Here is a 9,826-nt window from a genome sequence, read left to right as displayed (position 1 = left end):
CGCCCTTGCAATGTTTGTCTTTACACTAGCTATCACTTTGACACATTTTCAGCCACAGATGAGCTATGATAAATGTCCACCCCTCTGTAACACATGTTTAGTTAAATGGCATTCAAAAGTAAAACAATTATTTAATTCCGGATATGTCAACTACATAATTTATTATCAAAGAGAGACAGTGAAAAATCACACAGATAAACATGAATATGCATACCGACATACTACCGAAATTATGACGATGAACGATGTGAACACATTTAATGTTTTAAAATGTCAATCTTAGGGCTAAAAACATGCGCCAGTCAAATGATTTTAAACATCCTTCAGTAGAATAGTGACAAGTGACAAGTGACTTTGTCAAGACATCATGAACAGTGAGTAATGCCATTTCGACAAGGGAATCATTCTTCCAGCTAAAGCACAGTAGCACTGATCATGTATTCAACAGACAGCTCTATAAGACTTTTCTGTTTACACTGACTGAAAAGTGTCAGTTGTTGAATGTAAAACATATCATGTTACCTTTGCCTTATAGACAGATAGTGTGGAAAACATGTCATGAAAACAGAATTCCATATAAAGCTTGGGCTTGAAAGTGGGACAGACACTACTTGATCAAACAATGACAAATATATGACTTTGTGGAAAACATGTATTTCAAGTCTCAACAGTTTTCAGAGTCAGGAACACAGAAGAATACAGGATAATTTTTTCAAACCCACAAATCCACACCCTTTTGCACAAAGTCCAACAAAGGAGGAAGCCGCCAATAATTGACATCCTGTGATGTACTGTATCCCAACCCAACCCTCCCACAACAGATTCTAAATGCCTCAATACACAAGTGCACCTGAACCGTGAAAGGAAGGTGAAAATTAAGTCTACTTTGGGGCATAAAAAAAATGAGTTTATCTCCCGGGTGAAACGATGCTCTTCCAATCTGACACACAAGGAGACGGACAGTTGACCTGAATGGGAAACAGCATGGCCTTTTACAAAGACCTGTTACAAACAATTAGTCCTGACCGCCGGGTTTGATTTGGATGGCTAATTGCCGGTTCAGGCTGAGAGAGTGTGTGAGGTGGCTGGGAAGCCCGGTAGCTGTGAGGACCCTGAGGGTGAGCGATGCCCAGACAATAGCTGCTTTCATTTCACATTCAGGTTCTACAAAGTAGGTGTGCTCAAAAGGTTTAATCTCTAATTCAGAGCCCACAGGAAAAGTCATTCATATTGAAAGGTGGTACAACACTGTTTCAGGTATGCTCCCCTCCCCTGTCTTAGCCCCCAACATCTCCTGCTTTCCACGTCAAAAGAAAAGAAAAAACAATTACCTAAATTATAGTGATTTCTTATAGCTTACGCAGCAGGAATTTTTGCCTTCCATTTCCAGAACAAGTGAAGGGAAACTTGATCCTGTTGGCTTGTCCTGTCTGGAGCACCTCAAAATCCTTCAGTCATGCTGTCTCAAAGACTTTCTTTTTACTGAGGCCAATTTGACCAGGATCAGGACTCTAATTTCACATTTTTCATTGGTAACACTGGTGCTCCCATCTTAAAACAGTTAGAAGCACAGCATAACATCTAGAAGATTTGTATTATTATCATTGATAGAAATATAGCATATTGGACCTACAGTGCCTTGAGAAAATATTCATACCCCTTGACTTATTCCACATTTTGTTGTGTTACAGCCTGAATTCAAAATGTATTACATTGATTTTGATCTCAACCATCTACACACAATACCCCATAATGACAAAGTGAAAACATGTTTTTAGAAATTTTAGCAAATTTGTTGAAAATGAAAAACAGAAATATCTAATCTACATAAGTATTCATACCCCTGAGTCAATACATGTTAGAATCGCCTTTGGCAGCGATAACAGTTGTCCCTAGATAACAAAGTTGACGAAATCAGGGCAAGGGTTGCTTTCCAGAGAGACATCAGGGATTGTAACATGCTCTGTTTCATGGAAACATGGCTCTCTCTGAATATGCTGTCGGAGTCGGTACAGCCACCTGGATTCTCAGTACATTGCACCGACAGGAATAAACATCTCTCCGGGAAGAAGAAATGCGGAGGTGTATGTTTCATGATTAACAACCCATTGTGTAATTGTAACAACATAAAGGGAACTCAGGTCGTTTTGTTCATCTAACCTTAGAATTCCTCACAATCAAATGCCGACCGTATTATCTCGCAAGAGAATTCTCTTCGGTTATTGTCACAGCCGTGTTTATCTCCCCTCAAGCCGATACCACGATAGCCCTCAAGGAACTTCACTGGACTTTATGCAAACTGAAAATCATATATCCTGAGGCCGCATTTATTGTAGCTGGGGATTTTAACAAAGCAAACTTGATCAAAAGGCTACCTAAATTCTATCAGCATATCGACTGTAGCACTCACGTTGGAACAACACTGGACCATTGTTACTCTAACTTCCGCAGTTTAAACAAGACCCTCCCCACCCTCCTTTCGGCAAATCTGACCATGACTCTATTTTGCTCCTCAAACAGGAAGTACCCATGCTAAGGACTATTCAACGCTGGTCTGACCAATATCGGAATCCACACTTCAAGATTGTTTTGATCACGCGGACTGGGATATGTTCCGGGTAGCTTCAGAGAATAATATCGACGTATACTCTGATTCAGTGAGTGAGTTTATAAGGAAGTGTGTTGGAGATGTTGTACCCACTGTGACTATTAAAACCTGCCCTAACCAGAATCCGTAGATAGATGGCAGCATTCGTGCAAAACTGCATTTACACATGGCAATGCGACTGGGAATATGGAAGAATACAAACAGAGTAGTCATTCCCTCCGCAAGGCAATCAAGCAAGCAAAATATCAGTATAGCGACAAAGTGGAGTCACAAATCAACGGCTCAGACACAAGACGTATGTGGCAGGGTCTACAGACAGTCATGGACTACAAAATCCAGCCACGTCACGGACACCGAAGTCGTGCTTCGCCCGCTTTGAGGACAATACAGTGCCACCGACGCGGCCCACTACCAAGGACTGTTGATTCTCCTTCTCCATGGCTGACGTGAGTAAGGCATTTAAATGTGTTAACTCTCGCAAGGCTGCCGTCCCAGATGGCATCCCTAGCTGCGTCAACAGAGCATGCGCAGACCAGCTGGCTGATGTGTTTATGGACATATTTAATCTCTCCCTATCCCAGTCTGCTGTCCCCACATGCTTCAAGATGGCCATCATTGTTCCTGTACCCAAGAATGCAAAGGTAACTGAACAAAATGACTATTACCCCATAGCACTCACTTCTGTCATCATGAAGTGCTTTGAGAGACCATATCAAGGATCATATCACCTCCACCTTACCTGTCACCCTAGACCGTCTTCAATTTGCTTACAGACCCAATGATGCAATCGCCATCACACTGCACACTGCCCTATCCCATCTGGACAAGAGGAATAAGAATGATGTTCATTGACTATAACTCATCATTCAACACCATAGTACCCTCCAAGCTCATCATTAAGCTTGAGGCCCTGGGTCTCAACCCCACCCTGTGCAATTGGGTCCTGGACTTCCTGAGGGCCGCCCCCAGGTGGTGAAGGTAGGAAACAACATCTCCACTTCACTGATCCTCAACACTGGGGCCCCACAAGGGTGCGTGCTCAGCCACCTCATGTACTCCCTGTTCACCCATGACTGTGTGGCCATGCACGCCTCCAACTCAATTATCAAGTTTGCAGACGACACAACAGTAGTAGGCTTGATTAGGCGAAGGGTGGCTAGTTGAAGAATATCAAATATCAAATATATTTTGATTTGTTTAACACTTTTTGGTTACAACATGATTCCATATGTGTTATTTCATAGTTTTGGTGTCTTCACTATTATTCTACAATGTAGAAAATAGTAAAAATAAAGAAATATCCTTGAATTAGTAGGTTTTCTAAAACTTTTGACCGGTAGTGTACATATCACTGACATACTGAAATGGTCCACCCACACAGACAGTGTTGTGAACAAGGCGCAACAGCGTCTCTTCAACCTCATGAGGCTGAAGAAATGTGGCTTGTCACCTAGAACCCTCACAAACTTTAACAGATGCAGAATTGAGAGCATCCTGTCGAGCTGTATCACCGCCTGGTATGGCAACTGCACCGCCCACAACTGCAGGGCTCTCCAGAGGGTGGTGTGATCTGCACAGCGAATCACCAGGGGCAAACTACCTGCACTCCAGGACACCTTGAGCACCCGATGTCACAGGAATGCCAAAAATATCATCAAGGACAACAACCACCCGAGCCACTGCCTGTTCACCCCGCCATCATCCAGAAGGCGAGGTCAGTACAGGTACATCAAAGCTGGGACCGAGAGACTGAAAAACAGCTTCTATCTCAAGGCCATCAGACTGTTAAAAAGCCATCACTAGCACAGAGAGGCTGCTGCCTACACACAGACTTGAAATCATTGTCTACTTAATACATGGAACACTAGTCACTTTAATAATGCCACTTTAACAACGTTTACATATCTTGCAATACTCATCTCATATGTATATACTGTATTCTATACTATCTAAGCCGCTCTTGCATTGCTCATAAATATATATATATTAATATATTCTTATTCCATTCCTTACTTAGATTTGTGTGTGTATTAGGTATTTGATGTGGAATTGTTAAATATTACTTGTTAGATATTGCTGCACTGTCGGAAGTTGAAGCACAAGCATTTCGCTATACTAGCAATAAACATCTGCTATCCATGTGTATGTGAGCAATAAAATTTGATTTGATTTAGTAACCAGGTTGTTAGCTAGCTAGTTAGCTAATGAGGTAACATGACTGAACAAGGTGTAAACAAATGCCTGTGAGTGGTTTTGAATGACCCACGACATGGTTTATGAACAGGGCCTAAAAAAACAATGTTTTTGGTCCACCAGCCACTGTGGCAGTTAGATATAAAAATCTACCAGCCACTCAGAATTCTTACCAGCCAATACATGTATTCACCATAACAACACTCAAAAAAACACACACAAAAACATAAATTCTCCAGGTTTCAGATTTCCTCCAGTTTTTTGTTCAGGTTTTCACTTTTAAAATGACACTTTTTGAATAGAAAACAAAAGTGGATGTTAAACCACATCAGGAGAACACTTTTGAGGTCTGGGGAAGAAAAAAGTATATATATATTTTGGAGTGTGTATTAATTTCAATTGAGCAATTCAAGAGTGTTTGGCTTGCGGTGTTTCTGTATTGCATGCACAATAGAAGAGTTTGCTAAACAAAATATGACCCGATTGATACAAATCATTATGATATCATATCATTCAGCCAGGTAAGCCTACATTGCAGTTAACATTTCATTTGTTATGTTTTATGAGAAAGCTTTTAGAAATGACTGTTTCGGCATCACTAACTTGCTACACAAAGTGGTCAACAGAGGCATTCCCAAGCCATTACGTCTTCAGAAAGTTACAAGAAATACAAATCACTGATGCATTCTTTGTATGTAGGCTTTGGATTGAATGAATCTGTTCTCACTTTTCTCTTTAGGACACTCGGAAACAACTGCACAGTGAAGCCTATCATTACAGCAATTATTACAGAGGTGATTTTTTTTCCTGGTCGCACTGGTGCTTCCAAAATAAAATGTCAGGTCGCACAGCAAAATATCCAGGAGCATATGCGACCAAAAATTGTCGCACTTTAGAGCCCAGAGCAAGATACCATTCCAAACTCCTCTATTTGTGTGATGAATGGTTGACACAAATAACAGTACAACATGTAAAAGGATGGCCTTATGCTGGAGGATTAAAGATGCCTTGTGTGTTTTTAGGCTCATACTTTCATCTTTATGGCTGGGGTTTGACTCTTTTTTTTCCCTGCTCAAGAAGTCAGTCTTCACATACCAAGTACCCCTAACTCTAAAATATATCTGCTTTCTGCCTTCTGCTCCTTTAATCACCTGAATAGGCATTCCTTCATGCAATTTACAACAGCCTATCATGTACAAACCTGGCCTCAGATTTAAAAAATATAGATTTCTTATCTGAGACATATGTTACGTTCATAGGAGGTTGGTGTCATCATGGAAACCATGTGTTGGATGTACTAAATGTTTGCCGTTCCAGACATTATTATGAGTGGTCCTCCCCTCAGCAACCTCCTGTGGTTACGTTTCGTATGGTATGTATTCATTTGTGGGAGTCCATCATCCATTTCGCATGATATGTTAAGAATTACAATTTGTATGATACAGTATGTTACAAATTAGCAAAACCTACAATATGGCATGAATTTGTTAAACGTATGATATGCTCCTAATTCCAATTTGTTGTAGTTAGCTAAGTGGCTAGGTGGCTAATGCTAATGTTAGCTAGATGGTTAGGGTTAAGGTTAGGAGTTAGGTTAAAGGGTTAGGGGAAGGGTTAGCTAAAAGAGTTAGGGAAAGGGTTAGCTAACATGCTAAGTTGTTGCAAAGTAACTAAAAAGTAGTTAGCTAAATAGCTAAAATGCCAAAGTTGTTCATGATGGAGGGTGGCTCTCAATTGGGGAGGAGAGTTTCGTGGTAATGGTAGGAGTGGAATTGGTGGAATGGTATAAAACACATCCAACAAATGGTTTCCATGTGTTTGATGCCATTCCATTCGCTCCGTTCCAGCCATTATTATGAGCTGTCCTTCCCTCAGCAGCCTCTTGTGTTTTTTTCCCTGTGTTTTTTCCTGAAATGCAGAGACACATTTCAGTTGAAGGCATTCAGTTGTACAACTGACTAGGTATCCCCCACTTTCCCTAAGTGGCTAGGTGGCTAATGCTAACGTTGGCTAGCTGGTTAAGGTTAGGAGTTAGGTTAAAGGGTTAAGGTTACGGAAGGGTTAGCTAACATGCTACGTCGTTGCAAAGTATCTAAAAAGTAGTAGTCGTTGAAAAGTTGCTAAAGTTGTTCCTGATGAGATTCAAACATGCAACCTTTGGCTTGCTAGACGTCCGTGTTATACGCCCACCCACCCACCCTCTTTTCGTTTTTGCATCAATGTAACCATACCAAACGTAACATATCATACTAATTTAAATGTGCTGGATTTACATTTACTGTGTTAGGTCTAGTCTATGAGACCAGGCTGCATGTACAGGTAAAAGGAAAAGAATTTCAGAACAAAAGTGAAGCAATCCATGCAAGCCACAACTGACATGTCCTACATGGGAAACCATGAACTTTCCTTACATACAAAGACTTTTTCACAAAAAAATTCCAGCATGCAATAGATGGATTAGTAGACTTTAGCGATGAACCCTCTAGAAGTCCCAAAGATTCTATAGCTTGACAAGTGTGGTATGCAATAGCTCCATTAGTTCTGCTCCTTGTCTTACAGTATGCATCACTTATAAGGGACTATTCATAAAAGTGTCAGCGTAACGACATAACGTAGTTGTTATCGTTGATGAAACTACCTCTGTCTAGTTGTGTTTTATTTAAAAGCATTCGACTTGGCAAACTGTACAGTATAGACATGATTTCTTACACTTTGTTGATTCATTTCTGTCTCTTCATATGACTTTTCAAGTGGCCGAATAAAAATGTTCACCTATAATATATCTTGTTGGCCTGTTGCATTATTCACATCCGTAAGGGATCATCGTTCTCTTGCTCAATGGGGAAAGTCACTTCAAAGGCTTGCCTTAGTCAGACAGGCAATAGAGGACTGGGACTGACAAATGCACAAGTTGTAAAACTTAACAAGGTGTGAACGCCCGGTGCCCTGGCCTTCCAATGTGCAGAAAGCAGCCTATGTTAGTCCTCAGGGACCTGGTACCAGGCCCGGGGGATGGAACAGTGACAGTGTTGTTCTTAGAGAGGAAACATGTTTTTGGTTGGACCAGAGCTGGCCCTGCAGGAGAGAGGAGTGGCATTGCCTGACTGGCTGGACACTCCTGATTTATCTGTGCATTTCAGAATTACGTTCCTAACCTCTTCACCTCTGTGCCATTTATATTATGTTTTCCCCCTGTTCTGTTCAGGCAAACACCCGTGTGTCTCACCCCTCGCCCAACTCCTGTACATGTTACCAGCTCCAGTGTAATCTAAAGTTTGGCTTGAACGCCACACCACACACTGGAGAGCAAGCATTGGGGAGGCTTGGATACATTCTGTTGTACTGCTGGACATTCTGGGACACATCAAACAGCATACTGTACATACTTTGAAACTGCTTTTAAATGACGTTATAGATGATCTATGCCAATCTAACCACACATTCATTCAGCCTTTGAAGACAAACTAGAAAGCACAGCTCCTCTTCATCAAAATGAAACCACAGCAAACACACAACCTGAGCTCACAGACTCCCTGGGAGGTGTGGCATTCTATTTGTCTCTTGAAAATCAATCTCCTTTGAAAATGAATCATTTGACATCTGCAGGCAGATAAGCAGAATCATAGGCCTAATTTGTATGGATCTGACAGCTGCCTTTAACCCAGGTCGCCATGCTATATTGACGGATGGTTAGTCTCACGATCTTGGCTGTTGAAAGAAGCATGGACACCAATGAAGAAGATAGACATGGAATGTAGGTTACTGCTGGTTCGGTTGTGGTTGATTTAACCAGAATTGGATCATTTTCTCAAAGCATAGACCAGGGTATGTCTGTGGGTTGCCTCACATAGAATTGTGAGAGAGTAGCACCCTCCACTGGTTCAAATTAGAGAAGCATTTCAAATGGAGGTAAATAAAGAGACAGTAATATAGTGCATATGACAAAGACTTAAGGCCATAACTTTTTCAAAAGTCTAGCATTTATATTGATCTTGATATGGAATTCTTCCACTCTGTCAGGGCAGCAAAACCTGACCGATGGAGATATCAAGTACAGAGAGAACATTTTCACCAATCAAGAGTTGAAGTTTTGCACCATCGATCAAAATCTGTCAATTAGCTTGATATTCTTAATCATCACAATTTTACCTGATTCGTCAAAGAAGTTGTGATGACAAGATTGTGCCACAAGCGGGTGACTTATAGTTTTCTTCCTAATGGTATTTTAACAGGAAACATGTTTCTATTAAATGTGTGTGGACCTGCTGTAGGCTAATATGATCAAAATATCAAATGGCGACACGGTGTTGCTGTGTGTGTGTGTCCTTCCAGACTTCCCTCTCACTCCATGGCGATCATGACCAGCGGAGACATCTGTAGCTTCAGACCAACTGCAGGGCACTATTACACCATCATTTCAGAGGTGGCTGACAATCTGCATTTAATATTACCCTGAATGCCTCTTAGAGAGCAAACAGCAATGGGGTGTGAATGGCAAAAAAAAGAAGAGTTTTCCAACCACTGAAGGAACATTTATGGGTAAAAAGAAAGCATTCTTCTGGCCTTTATGACATGGTTCTGATGTTATCACTTCAGCTAAACAAAGGTTAAACATGACTAATGTGAATACCAACATGATGCCATCAACTCACTGTGAACACCGTAGGATTAGTAGTACTTGTTTGGCATTTCACAGTATTTCTAAATGTAAAGTTGTAGTTTCTTGGTGGTTACTGTACACCTTAAACTAGCTCCTGGGCTAGACATGCCATTTTATCACCTGTTCTAATTTGCGTTCTCTTTAGATACCTATTACTTACTGAGTGAGTATCCAAAACACAATTGTATTTGCTCCCCTTTAGGATTTTCATCCTACTCAACACTGTCATTCAATCAAATCCAGAGTAAATTCAGGTTTTATCACTGGTGTGTTTACCACCGCTGTGGGTCCATCATGAAAAAATATCAAATTATTATCAGGGCATGTGTTGATAGGACAATGGATCTGGCCAAGCCCACATCTGC

The sequence above is a fragment of the Oncorhynchus mykiss genome, chromosome 11 (assembly GCF_013265735.2).
Source record: "Oncorhynchus mykiss isolate Arlee chromosome 11, USDA_OmykA_1.1, whole genome shotgun sequence".
NCBI lineage: Eukaryota > Metazoa > Chordata > Actinopteri > Salmoniformes > Salmonidae > Oncorhynchus > Oncorhynchus mykiss.
This window is presented reverse-complemented; position numbering follows the sequence as displayed.